The 14,920-nt window shown below is 37.0% G+C and overlaps 1 protein-coding gene across 7 annotated transcripts in view; it reads left to right on the top strand.

The window, feature by feature from the left end:
- Positions 1-3,309: 3,309 nt before the first annotated feature.
- Positions 3,310-14,920, top strand: part of LOC127445097 (protein kinase C and casein kinase II substrate protein 3-like) — a 58,839-nt gene continuing 47,228 nt past the window's right edge. For 2 of the 7 annotated variants that reach the window (XM_051704935.1, XM_051704884.1), the window contains exons 1-2: positions 3,314-3,699; positions 12,558-12,623. The gene's annotated coding sequence lies outside the window, so the exon portion shown is untranslated. Of the gene's footprint in view, positions 3,700-12,557; positions 12,624-14,920 lie in introns of all 7 variants that reach the window. The other 5 variants (XM_051704919.1, XM_051704927.1, XM_051704939.1 and 2 more) reach the window with 5 other exon arrangements.

Below are 14,920 nucleotides of genomic sequence, written 5' to 3'. Positions count from 1 at the left end.
ATTTGTTTGCAATAAGTAAATATGTAGCTAGTTGACAACATTCCTAAATATATATATATATATATTAAAATAATCCTTTACCCTTTCAGAAAAGTATTTTGCTTTGTATTTATTAAAATCAAACACAGACAGTGCAGTGCAGTTTTTTTTGTTTTGTTTTTTTTTTACAAAACATAAATTTACAACAAATATATACAGTATATATAGTAAATATATACATATATACATAGTACACCATAAAGAGTATCACTATAAGTATAATCAAGTACATCTTTCTTGAAAAAGAAAAGCAGATATTTTCTTTGAGAATGTACCATTACGAATATAATTTATTTTTAGATGTTATATAACGGAGACTTCAACTACTTTGTTAAGCAAAAGACATTTTGTTTCAGAAGAAGCCAGAATTCTTTCCATTCATTATCATTAAATCTGTTATTCCAAAAAGTTTACAAGCAGGTATAGAAATCTATTAAGAACTAATCAATTAATAAATTATTATAATCAAAATGATCAAATTCATGCATAAACTGTTAATAAAAAAAATACAGGACACCCCTCTTCTAAAAGTTGGCTTTCTAAAAAAAATCATATCAAACCATTTGCGAAAGATACGGGACTTTTTTATATGTCTTATATTTGTATTGTTTCAGATGAATATATTTATGTGGAGAGAAGTTATGGTTATATATAAGGGACCAACATAGGAGCAGTACATATTGAATGGGCAGGTTTAAGATGACATTACAATTTACAGTGGGCTACATGTAGGGCTACTAGAATGCAATGCCTGCAGTTTTCTAAGCTTCTGTTGAAAATTATAGAAAATTCTGTACATTAAAAAAAAAAAAAGGAAAGAAAAGTTCAGAATAGCTAAAAACCATACTACTCTTACTATTTGTGCAGTATATACTGTGTTTACTTGGGATATATAATAAGAGAACACAGTAGATAGCAGTTGCTGTTCCAATCCCATAGAGGGCGCTGTTACTCCAATGTTTCCAAAAACAAGAGGAATACCTTGTGTCACTTAATGTGGGGTCAATTAAGGCCATTATGATTAAGTTTTTAGAATCAATTAATCGACATAGAAAGTTATACATAAAATTCCTCAACACAGCATAAAAGGTGGTAATATTGTTAGTCACAGACATATATGGCTTGCACTTGTCCTTCTTGTGATCTTGAGCAAAATTCTAAATGCATCATTAAATGCCACCTGAAACTTTTTCACTTTTGCTTTACTATACCTGCACCACAAGTGGGCTATATAACGTGAAGTACAGTACGCTCTAAAAAGGACTATTTTGACATCATCTGTCCACATATGAAATTTGCATGCCAGCATATTTGCTTGTGCATACAGTTTGCAACACTGGCGCTGCACATCGTCATCATCACATAGAGCATTCCTGATGATGTGACCCAAATATTTTACTTTGTTCACCACATTTAGCACTCGGTCTGCCATATAGAATGAGGGAAAATTTTGATTCTGATCCTCCTTGGTTTTAGCTATCATGACAACACTCTTTTTAGAATTAGATTTAATGTCATACTGCACACCATAGCTTGACTCTAATCAGCTGCTGTAATCCAGCACTATAAGGAGACAGAATGACATCAGCGTACGTACATCAAATGGTTAATAAGACTATCTCCCACCATACATCCAGTCTTACACTCTTTTAATTTTTTAGAAAGATCATCCATATACAAACTGATAAGAACAGGTGACAGTATTCCACCTTGTCAGACCCCATTGGTCATAAGGAAAGGTGCAGATATCCTCCTACCCCATCTGGTTTGCATAGTTTGATGCAAATACCAATAATGCAAAATCCTTATCAAATATGGGGGAACCCCTTGCTCTTGTAGTTTCATAAACAATTGAAGCTTTAGACGCATCCAGGAAAAACAGAAATATTGTAGTGGTATGTCTTTTATACTTACTAAAAACTTCCTTCAGTGCATATATGCACAAATCTTTTTAAAACCAAATTGATTGTCAGTGGTTATTATGTATTCTTGAAGCCTGTCCAAAGAATTTGTTCTAATACTTTTGAAAGTATGCTATCCAGGGCAATTGGCCTGTCATTTTCTATGCTGGATATTTTACCGGTTTTGTCTTTGACTACTGGCACTAATAAAACAGATAACATTGAGTCAGGTAGTATGCCATGCATTAACAATCCAGAAAAACACATAGCAAGTAACACTGAGATTCTTTGGCTAGCACACTTCAGATGTTCTGCTGTTACTTGGTCAGGACCACATGCTTTGTTCACTGTCAATTCCTCAATGGCATAGCACACTTCATCATGAAGAATAACCACACCATCATTATTAAGAACATCACCAACATTAAATTCATCAGTTTTAACACAATTAAAAATATCCCTACATTATTATTATTATTATTATTATTATTACTGTGCATCGAGGACAGTGCAAATGACTTGTAAAAGCCTCGAAGATCAAAATTAAATAATCACACGATATTTAACTCTTCTGCGACCTTCAGGACATTTTTGTTTTTTTCGATCATTTTGGCTGTGTTAATGCCAACGGCATAAATTTTGCCAAAGGTGTGTATTTTTTGGGGAATTTTGATATTTCAACCTCAGATCCTATAATGCATCTAGGACTCAGGACCTTAAGGACAAAAATGTCTCCATTGAAACCCATTCAAACTGCAATATTTTATCCCAGTGCCATTAAAGCATAAAATCATGAATTTGTTTATGTTGTGCTTTCATTCCGGAGCCCTGGCTTCAAAATTATTATTTTTTTTATATTTTCCACACGCCATTTTTCTCATGTTTAGCCTATGGAGCAAATACATGCTTTTTACCTATTTTCTGTTTGCTGCATTATAGAGTACTGCAGGCCAATTGAATAAATGATGCAGCTAAAATTGTGTGTGTGTTGGTATGGATGTCAGAGTGTGTTTTGTATGCATGCGTGTGTGTGTGTGTGTGTGTAAAAAACAGTGGCATAACTGGCCTTTAAAGGGCTAAAATCCTGAAAATGAATGAATATTTGGTAGTTATGATCAGGACTGATGTTGGTTAAAAAAATTAACTCATTGCAAGTGGAAAATAATATTAATATATAATATTTTTATGACAGTTTTTTGACGCGGACATTTTTGTCCTCTAAGGACCACTGAGTAAATTTTTTAAATTGACGCACAAGGGTTAAGACATCTTGATGAACCAGTCAGGAAAACTGCAGCCATAAAACCCCCATCAGGTACATCATGCGTTTAAAACATGCGTTTGAACCCGAAAGGGTTAACTCGTGTAATTGGATCAATGGGCATAATGCGGAGCCCCAGCATCTAATTTCATCTGCGAAGAGCTCTTCATACACGCCTGCTGCTGAAATAAACACCATGAGTAACTGTTGACGATGAGTCAGTTTTCTAAATACAACCTGTTGAAAGGGTTTCTCCATCATCCAACGGGCTAGTAAATGTTTATGGGAGATATTATATCACCTCGGTTGCCATGCAAGAAAAGGACTGTGTCTGAGCGGTGCCAACTTTTATTCATATGGAGCTTTTCTTGCCCTGTCTTCAATTGATAAACGCAGTATGCATGCAAATGCACCGGAGATTAACCCATTCACATCAGACTGAGTAACTCACGAAGTGTTTTGAGGACTGTTTTCGCCTGGAGAAGGTCGAAATAACGAGTAAGTGCATGGATTTGGTTGCATGTGAATTGGCTGCTGTGTATCTATATGGTGACTAAGTGATCGCGTGTACTCAATAATGCAGCCACATCAAATGAAGGTTTTTTTTTTTTTTTTTTTTTTTTTTGCGGAATTTGTTGTTCTGTCAATTTAAGAACCGCTATAAAGTTAGAAAAACTACGTAAATACCGCTCTATTAATCGGTGTCCATCGATAGATACAGTACAGGTATCCTGTAGCGTTTTAAGAACTTATACAAAAACATTGATTGTCCGAGTGAAGTGAAAGTTTTCTTTAAGTGCTGTAGGAACAGTTTGGGAACAGTTAGGAAAAGCTCGTTTCTGGGTGAACTGTTCCTTTAAGAGACACATTCACCTCAAGTATTTGTGCGGACGGTTTCATTCATCCTGCGTTGAATATAAAGCCAATGCACTAAATGGAAATGATGACAGCAACATATATGTTTAGCAGAATATTTGTAAGCCTGTATTTCTTTGCCACAGAGCTCGTCCTAACATAGGAAGCATCTACATCCGTTTGCTTTGACATTAGTACAGCCACTGGGAACTTTAAAGGTATAGTTCACCCAAAAATGAAAATTCATCATTTACTCACCCTCATGCCATCCCAGATGTGTCCTTTCTTTTGCTGAACACAAATGAATATTTTTATCTCAGCTTTGTAGGTTCATACAATGCAAGTCAAAAGGGTCAAAAACTTTGAAGCTTAACAAAGCACATAAATGCAGCACAAGTAATCCAGTAGTTAAATCCATGGCTGCGTCCGAATATCCATGCTTCCCTACTGTATAGTATACCAATGGCGTAGTATTTCCGAATCCTCAGTATTCATGAAGCAGTAAGCGAGAATTACCCGGATGACCTACTATTTCCGGTGAGATTCTGAAGTATGTATTGATTGGACACTTTACAGTCCCATAATTCCTTGGGAGCTGAGAAGACGTAACATCCAAAACGCTGGATTTAAAAGAATGCCGGTGAACAGTGAGTCACATGGCTCTTCTCAACTGTGAGTATGCCAAGAATGTTGTTTCTTGTGCTTATATGGCGCTTGTTTAACAAAACCAGAGTGTTGAGTGACTCCAGCCAGGTCTCCTAAGCAACCAAACTGGCCCGGTAGCTAGGCAGGGTAGAGTCACATGGGTTAACCTCCTCGTGGTCACTATAATGTGGTTCTCGCTCTCGGTGGGGCGTGTGGATGCCGGAGAATAGCGTGAAGCCTCCACACGCCCTATGTCTCCGCGGTAACGCGCACAACAAGCCACGTGATAAGATGCGCGGATTGACGGTGTCAGACGCGGAGGCAACTGAGATTCGTCCTCCACCACCCGGATTGAGGCGAGTCACTACGCCATCATGAGGACTTAGAGCGCATTGGGAATCGGGCATTCCAAATTGGAGAGAAAAGGGGAGAAAACAACAAAAAACAAAACCAGAGCTGATTATTTTCACGGTGGTTGTTCTTACGTCATATATTTAGGTCACGGGTCAATACCCATGTCCTAGGATGAAATACGTCCTAAATCTATTTATTACTACATGCATACATAACTAAAAGTATGTACTGCTTTACCAGCTGAGAAGTGCGTCCTACATCAAATACAGTATACTGTGACAGCATGCGGTTTCAGACACAGGACACGTCTTCAGAAGTGATATGATTGCTGTGGGTGAGAAACAGATAAATATTTGAGCCCTTTTTTTAATATAAATTCTCCTCCCTAACCAGTAGGTGGTGATATGCACAAAGAATGCGAATCGTCTAAAACGAAGTTGATCTCTTAGGAGAGAAGAGCACTTAGGATGGCTATTTTAAAGTGGATATATATAGTAAAAAGGGACTTAAATATTGATCTGTTTCTCACCCATACCTATCATATCCCTTCTGAAGACTTGGATTTGACCACTGGAGTTGTATGGATTACTTTTATGCTGTTGTATGGACTACCTTTATTTGCGGTTTAGAGCTTTAAAGTTCTGGCCACCATTTACTTGCATTGTATGGACCTACAGAGCTGAGATATTCTTCTAAAAACTTCATTTGTGTTCTGCAGAAGAAAGAAAGTCATGCACATCTGGGATGGCATGAGGGTGAGTAGATGATGAGAGAATTTTCATTTTTGGATGAACTATCCCTTTAATGAGACATCACCCCTGTGCCATTTGAAGAAAGGGCTATGTCTTCGTTCAGTTACCTGGTGGTTGACATTCCCTCTATTTGAAATTAAAACATCCAGTCAGATGTATAATATATAGACACAGGGTGGCTACTTTGAAAAAGCAAACATATAAGCTAGTCTGGATTTGTTTAAAGGAATATTCTGGGTTCAGTACAAATTAAGCTCATTCGACAGCATTTGGGACATAATGTTGATTACCACAAACATTTATATTGACATTCCCCCCCCAAAAAAGCAAAAATCTGGGTTACAGTCTGGGTTACAGCATGTATATTATTACATAAATAATATACATGCAGTTGAAGTCAGAAGTTTACATACGTTTAGGTTGAAGTCATTAAAACAAATTTTTTAACCACTCCACATATTTAATATTAGCAGACTATAGTTTTGGCAAGTCATTTAGGACATCTACTTTGTGCATGACATGAGTAATTTTTCCAACAATTGTTTACAGACAGATTGTTTCACTTTTAATTGACTATATCACAATTCCAGTGGGTCAGAAGTTTACATACACTAAGTTAACTGTGCCTTTAAGCAGCTTGGAAAATTCCAGAAAATGATGTCACGCTTTTAGGCAATTAGCCAATTTGCTTCTGATAGGAAGTGTCCTGACTTGGAGGTGTGCCTGTGGATGTATTTTAAGGCCTACCTTCAAACTCAGTGCCTCTTCGTTTGACATCATGAGAAAATAAAAAGAAATCAGCCAAGACCTTAGAAAAAAAATTGTGTGGATATATTCAAGTAACATCTCAAGACATCAGCCAGGAAGTTAAAGCTCATCACAAATGGATCTTCCAAATGGACAATGACCCCCAAGCATACCTCCAAAGTTGTGGCAAAATGGCTTAAGGACATCAAAGTCAAGGTATTGGAGTGGCCATCACAAAGCCCTGACCTCAATCCGATAGAAAATTTGTGGGCAGAACTGAAAAATCATGTGTGAGCAAAGAGGCCTACAAACCTGACTCATTTACACCAATTCTGTCTGGAGGAATGGGCCAAAATTCCAGCAACTTATAGTGAGAAGCTTGTGGAAGGCTACCCAAAACATTTGACCCAAGTCAAACAATTTAAAGGCAATCCAAATACTAACAAAGTGTATGTGAACTTCTGACCCACTGGGAATGTGATGAAAGAAATAATTCTCTCTACTATTATTCTGACATTTCACATTCTTAAAGTAGTGATCCTAACTGACCTAAGACAGGAAATGTTTTCTATGAGTTTATATGTCAGTAATTGTGAAAACTGAGTTTAAATGTATTTGGCTAAGGTATATGTATTACAATATATTACACCATCCCAACCAATGATCTTTTTGAATGTTTTCTTCTAGAATTAGACCTACCACTATGAAATATGGTGCTTTTGCAATTTAGGATTGTTTTACTCCACCTTTTGAAACAAAAATCTATGTACATTTCATATTGTAAACCTCAAATTTCAGACAGTTCTGAATTAGTGTGGTGGTAGACTAATGGTCAGAGATCTGACCGGTAATGCAAAGGTGGCAGGTTCTATTCCATGAGGAAGAGAAACCCAGGACTTGCCCTGTCACTCTTGTGTCCCAGAGAACTGCTTCGGCTCCAAATTATATTGCCTTGGATAAAAGTATCTACTAAATGTCAAAGTGCAGTAAAAGTTAAATTGGAGATAAGGCTCTGAGTTAAGTAAGGAACTTGCTGTTTTGAATGAGGGCCAAGGGCTTGATGCTATTTTAGGAATTAGGGTTCCGCGCTCTTAAGCAAAGAGAGTTGAATTGCAGCTCAACGAGTGTTTAGCTGATCCAATTCTGCATTTATTTTTGGGTACCCTTGAAGACATAGGCTAGGCTATTCATAGATTTTTATTTTATTATTATCATTGCTATTTTGTCTGAGACCCATGGATGCCCACTGACCTTAGACGAAATGCACTGGAGCAAACGTAGGAAACGATCTCTGTTGATATAAGTGGTGCTGGAGAACGATGGGTGGAGAACAAAACTCTCTTTGTTTTATCCCTACACAGGGACTCGGACTTCTTTGGGGCTTTGAGAGCAGGGCTGTATTGAGCTGTCTTCAAGCCAAATTCAGGATTCTTTGACAGATCAGTGTTCCAGGGGAAATGTGTGGAACTGCGGGTAGAGAAATGTAGGGTTTAAATGATGAATGAACACTTATTTTGTTACTGGTGGCATAAATTGGTGGCTTCATCATCATTATAGTCTCAGTAGGCCTGTCAAGAACATATCCTGGTTATACAGTATTTCACCCCAATTTCAAAAGAGATCAAAAAAGAAAATGTACTTTTCATTAAGGAAATTAAGACTATTTTTTATAGTGCACATTATAAGCACATTTGCCCCCAAAAAAGTTTTTTTGTCTTTTTTTTTTTTTTTTTTCATACAATGAAAGTCACAGAGGTCCAACGTTGTTTTAGACCCCACTGACTTTCATTGAATGGACAAAAACAGTTGAAACACTCTTCAGCATATTTTCTTTTGTGTTCTGAAGAGGAAAGAAAGTCATACGGGTTTGGAGCGACATGAAAATGAATAAATGATCACAGAATCTTCATTTTTGGGTGAACTATCCCTTTAATGTTTGAGATCCATAAAGGTGTACGACAGGGGTGTGTGTTGTTACCCTTGCTACTCCTTATCGTGCTCGACAATGTGATGGAGTGCACTAACGCTGAGGCCCCCGATCGCATAGTTTGCATGACCTTGCATGATGAATGAACACTATTATGAACACTATTATTACATGTGGATGATGAATGTTTTATGGCTCATTCTTTCAAGTCCATCAAAGCTAAACTGGAACGCCTTCAATACAATTCAGCCAAAGTTGGACTGATGCTTAAGGTCAAGAAGACCAAACTGTTGCGGATAGGCGCATATGACACCCAGCCGTTGCTCCTAGATGGGGTAGTCATAGAAGACTTTGAGGAATTATGTTATCTCGGCTGCAAAGTAATCAAAAACAGTGAAACCGATGTTGACATTGGCAATAGCATCAACAGAGCTCACAAAGCCTACTTCGCGCTGAGTACGGTGTGGAAGTCATCTACCATATCCAAGATCCTGAAGCTTTGCATCTTTGATGCTTGTGTAGAGAGCGTGCTCCTGTATGGCTGAGAAACTTGGGGTATCACACAGCAGAACATCAAACATTTGCAAGTGTTTGTCAATAAATGCCTTCGTTGTATCCTATGTATCTTCTAGCCCAACCGCTTCTCAAACCAAGATATGATTGAACTTACCGGTAGAAATGCAATGGCCAATGAAATCAAGAAACGTAGGTGGCGATGGATTGATCATGCCCTCCATCTGCCTCTACAAGACGTCAGTAGAACTGCATCTGATTGGATCCCCCAAGGCAGACGTAGACCCAGGCGACCAAGCAACACATGGCGCAGAACGGTAGCAAAAGAAGCTGAAGGCAATGGCAAAACATGGCGACAAGTTAAGACACTGGCGAACAACCGTGAGGCGTGGAAACGTTGGACTGACATGCTATGCTCCTCATAGGAGCCACAGCAAGCAAGAAGATGATCCCTTTAATGCATTGATTTATTGAGGGGTTTACTTTCTTTTAGGAATGCTTGCAATTCTGTAATGTTTCAAATGTTGTCAAATCATTCCATGCAACCTTTTGGGTTGAATCTCTTTATATTCTTGCTTTGTTTGTGTAGTGAGGATTTGAATGTACTACAACTAAATGGGCTGTATGGGTGAGCAGAGCCTTGCTTAGTTACAGTGGGGTGTGTTGAGGATGGGACAGGCGTGATGAGGTGAAAGGTCGTGTGCTTGGGTTTTAATTAGAGCAGCGTGTCTGAACCTGACTGCATGCAGGAATGTGCTGTATGTCATGGGTTATGTCACATTCCTTACTGCACCTTTTTTTTAATTTTTTTTTATACAGGAACATGTGTAATCTCTCCAGATGTTAACAGTCTTACTTGGCAGAAGTGTGATATTTCAGCACATGTAGTGTATTGTATTTAAATCCACTTAAAATATTTTAGCCTATTTTTAAAATTTACGAATTTCAATTTCATATAAACTTATATCATAATAAATTGTGTAAATTTGTGTAACATTAAATTAATAAAATGTATATATTTTTGTTAAAAATGACTGTTCAATTTAATGGAACTTTATGAAATAAAACCTCGTAAATCTTAAAATAATTTGTGTAGAGTTGATATTCATTACATGACGTCCCACACTTTCTAGCAATGTACAGTACTCATAAGGAAAGATTGTAATAGTGCTAAAAAAAAAAAAAAAGGGCTTAAAGTGGCTTGCACTTACTGAATGAATGTAGGCTTGATTGTTTTCAAAACATGCAACATTTCTCATGTAGTAATATTTTAAAAATCATAGCAGTGTTAGATGTTTTTTTTTTTTTTGTGCAAAATGTCTCATGAGAATTGGGGGGTAAAAGTGTGAATTACTGTCATTAAAAGAATGTCACAAATTGAAAATAAATAAATAATGGTTCTAAAACTAGGCTTTATTTATAAGCTATATATACAGGATACCGTGTGTGTGTGTGTGTGTGTGTGTGTGTGTACAATACTGAGCAAAAGTCTTAGGCACATAAGATTTTTCACAAAAGCATTTGTCTTAAGATGGTTATTTATATATTCAGCTTTAGTGTATCAATAGGAAATATAAATGTTAGACTCCCAAACATTTCTTTTACAAATAGAAAAGATTAGAATAAAAGAACAGGGAGCCCTGCAACAGATGTCATGGTCCCCACAAAGCCCCCACTGAACATCGTGTCTGTCTGAGATTACATAAAGAGACAGAAGTAATTGAGACAGTCTAAATAGAAGAACTGTGGCGAATTCTCCAAGAAGCTCAGAACATCCTATCTGTCAACAACCAAGAAAAACTGTGTCCAGGTGTAACTAGGAGAATTGGTGCTGTTTTAAAGGCAAAGGTGGTCACACCAAATGTTGATTTAGCTTTTTTATGTTTACTGGACTTTGTATGACATTAAGTGATAAATTAAAACTATTTATGTCATTATATATATTATACATTTATGCATTTGGCAGACGCTTTTATCCAAAGCACTTATTACAGGGACAATCCCCCTGGAGCAACCTGGAGTTAAGTGCCTTGCTCAAGGACACAATGGTGATGGCTGTGGGGATTGAACCAACAACCTTCTGATTACCACTTATGTGCTTTAGCCCACTACACCACCACCACTCCGTACATACTGTATTAGGGCTGGAAAATTTAATACGTTAATTTCAGCAATAATTTTTTTGTATGACGCGTTAAAAGAACGCAATTGATGCAGTATCCGTTAGCCGCAGGCTCCATATGGGAAAGATTAGGGTGGGGGCGGTGTTAGGGCATCTGCTGCCTGCCAGGAATAAACCCAGCACCTTTGTACAATGGGCGAAACGTCCCTAACGTTTTTCCCCACTTTCTGTGGCTAAAATTGGCATATATAAATGTTAGGAGGTACACACTTGACTCAACTGCACATCATCGCACAGAAACCGATTGTGTGGAGCAGTGCACGCTTATTCATTACACACGAAACATGTCCCGGGCATAATAAACATGTGAATGGATTGACTATATGGAGAATGGAGACTTTACCCGCAAGTGGTGAACCAGGCGTGCGAGAGATACGGGCAAGCTATGTGTATACAAATACTTGTATCAAAGATTAAAACCTATAATCTAATTATCTATAGTCTAATTATCTCTATCTGCAAAAAAAAGTACAACGTACAATATGTATATATTTAAATACAATAAATGATGACTAACCATTTTCTTGCAAGTTCTTTGAGACAAAGTATAAAGTAAATACTGAATATTTATGATTACTTTTTTAATGTTTGTTGTAATGTATCGTAGCATAATTTAATCACAGAAAACTGTTCGATTTAATTGTTTACATTTTTGTAATCGATTCACAGCCCCAATATACAGTATATATAATAAAATGGAATAAACAGACAAAATAATAAAGTAATAAATGGAATAAAGTAGGTCCAGGACATTTTCTTGACAGGTTTCGTGAGAATCATCTCTAAACAGTCACTTTTTAGTATCCATGTGCATATTGTGCAAAAGTTACCAGGTTTATTACTGTACCTGCATGACATGAGTTGAAAGAGATGCAGTGAAAACAGTAGTAAGTAATTTTAATAAACAATTTTCATATTACATTTGCAATGTGTCTTTTGGCTATCATTTTGAAACAATATATAGCATTTTAACTATTTTGGTGCAATGCCTTGCCTCTTCAACTGACAACAAACTGAGCAATTAGTCAAAAGTATTTTCTGTGATAATCAATAGGATGTCATTCACAGATGCAAGAGCTTAACTTGTATTGAACCCAGAATATTCCTTGAATGATTTGTTTGACTTTTGACAAGGTCTTGTTTTGAGGTCAGTAGTGGAGTGTCATGGTGTTTTCCAATGTCCCCATGACTGCCTCTTCAGGTCTTCAATGTGTGGCATTTCACTCTCCATCTCAGAATGTGCCACCTTTGAGTGCCTGGGATTATATTAACCTGCTGCTTTCTTTACTGTACTGAGATCTTAACTGGACCAGGAGACCCTCTCAGCAACTTGCATCTTCTTACTAAAACCAGACTAAAACCTAACATCTCCTTCTCACAGGGCCACTGAAGAGGTTATATCCCTGGGCAAAGCTCCACTTATTTCTAATATTCTTCCCTGCTTTGGGTAAGTAACTCAGTTTTGTGCATTTTTGTCTATTTTTGCAACGGAACTCCATGTTATGTCTCTACTAAGCCTTGTCCCAATTGAGGCACTGTACACTTATGCACTTACAATAAACACTGTGCACTCAGCATAATGTATTAATTTTCAAAGTGTATTATCTCATTCGCCATTTAACAGCTGATGAAAGTGACGTTTCAGACGTATGTGATGTGTTGCTGCTAGCTTTAGCGCATTAGCCAACCTCAGTTCAACACTTGTATCTCAAACAATGTACATATTAGCATTCAACTTTTTTCAATTTTTAAGGTGCGGTCTTCACTGAAGTTTTGCTGGTTGCCACATTCTCCATTATTTACAATTGTCAGACCAGAGAAACATTCCAGGGCTTTTATATACGAAAAGTCACTGCTGGTCCAATCAAATTATTGTGATGCATAATTTATTGATGGCAAATGAGACACATTAAATGTTATTTAATTTTATTTTAAATATTATTTTTTATCATGTTATTTTAAATTTACTTTGTTTATTTTACACAAACCTATTTTACACTACCTAAAATTCACAAATTATTTTATCCGTTGACAAGGCTGTCAGTTGATTTCAGCCAAGTGGACAAAGATGCCGGCCAATGCCGATAATTTCAAAACGGTCAATTATATGCAAATTAGTTGGCCTCTACCAGTCACTAATCTATTTACAATTTCAGTCCTCTTGCATTATATGATTTCCCTCATGATAAATAGAAGCCATGTTGTTTGCTGATTGCAGAAGAGCAGTATCCCTCTGGAAAGAGTGTGCTCGGATTTATGTGTATTTTGGAGCTGAAATATCGTGGACGCTCTTCAGTCTTGTATACATTAATCAGATTAATGACTGCAAGTTTCCAGTAGAGTTTATGCAAGTTTCCAGCCCCTCCTTCCCATGGCCTCATTCTGCTCAAACGGAAGCCATTGTTTCATGGTACTTTGGAAGCAGATTATCCAGTGTTTGTGTGTAATGCTTTTTTCTGGCCCCTTATTCAACGATTTTCTTCACATCTATTACTAAGTCTGACATGCATTTACTCTTTTGCGAAGGTGTGTGTGTCTCGGAGAGCTAAAGAGTGTTGTGTGAGAGTCGTACAAACAAATGCCACATGCCACAAGTTGGATTCTTAAAGCCACATCTAATAATTTGAATAAGTGCCCCTATAATCAGTTCCAAATGTGCCGTCATGCGCTACCCAGCTTTTAGGGACCGTATTGCACAGCATTAACACAGCAGGATTTGTTCTTTGATTGATGCCGTAAGGTTTAGTTAATCCAGAAATTCATTTTTTCTCATTTACTCACTCGCATGCCATTCCAAACATTCTGTATGACTTTTCTTCTTCTGTGGAACTTGCAGTATATCAAGCTGCTCTCGAAGATAAAAAAAAAACAAAAAAAACATAAGGAATATATACAACTTGTGCGCTGTTCTGTATTTCAAGTCTGCTGAAGTTATATGATAGATTTGTGTGAAGAATAGACCAAAATGTAAGTTGTAGTTCACTGAAAACCTTGCCTCTGCAACAGCTCTTAAAGTGATAGTTCTCTCATCATTTACTTACCCTCATGCCATCCCAGATGTGAATGACTTTCTTTCTTCTGCAGAACACAAAGATTTTTAGAATAATATTTTAATCTCTGTAGTTCCATATAATGCAAGTGAATGGTGATCAGACCTTTTATAGCTCCAAAAATCACATAAAGGAAACAGAGAAGTAATCCAAATGACTGCAGTGTTTAAATCCATGTTTTCAGAAGCGATATAATAGGTGTGGATGAGAAACAGCTCAATTTAAATCCTTTCTCTGCTCTAAATCTCCATTTTCACCTTCACATCTGAACGTGAAAGTAAAAGTGGAGATTTAGAGTAAAATTTTTACTTGCATTCACTTGCAGTATATGGACCTACTGAGCTGAGAAATCTTCTGCTTCTGTGTTCTGCTGAAGAAAGAAAGTCATAGGATGCACATCTGGGATGGCATAGAGTGAGTAAATAATGAGAGAATTTTCATTTTTGGGCGAACTGTCATTTTAATTATTTTGGGATTTGTGCATCCTCAAATGCGGTGTGGAAAATTACGCCATACCAGCATTATGTTAATGATATCGAAGCTAATTGTTTAAACAACCACGTGTCAAATTTGTATATGCATAAGTGTGAATGTCATTTGAGAGCAGGATAGATGATTATCAGTGACTAAAGACTTCAAATTCTGTCTGCGGCAAAAATGCTTTTAAAAGACAAAAATGCCCCGAAATTCAGAA

Source organism: Myxocyprinus asiaticus, chromosome 1 (genome assembly GCF_019703515.2).
Source record: "Myxocyprinus asiaticus isolate MX2 ecotype Aquarium Trade chromosome 1, UBuf_Myxa_2, whole genome shotgun sequence".
NCBI lineage: Eukaryota > Metazoa > Chordata > Actinopteri > Cypriniformes > Catostomidae > Myxocyprinus > Myxocyprinus asiaticus.
This window is presented reverse-complemented; position numbering and strand designations above follow the sequence as displayed.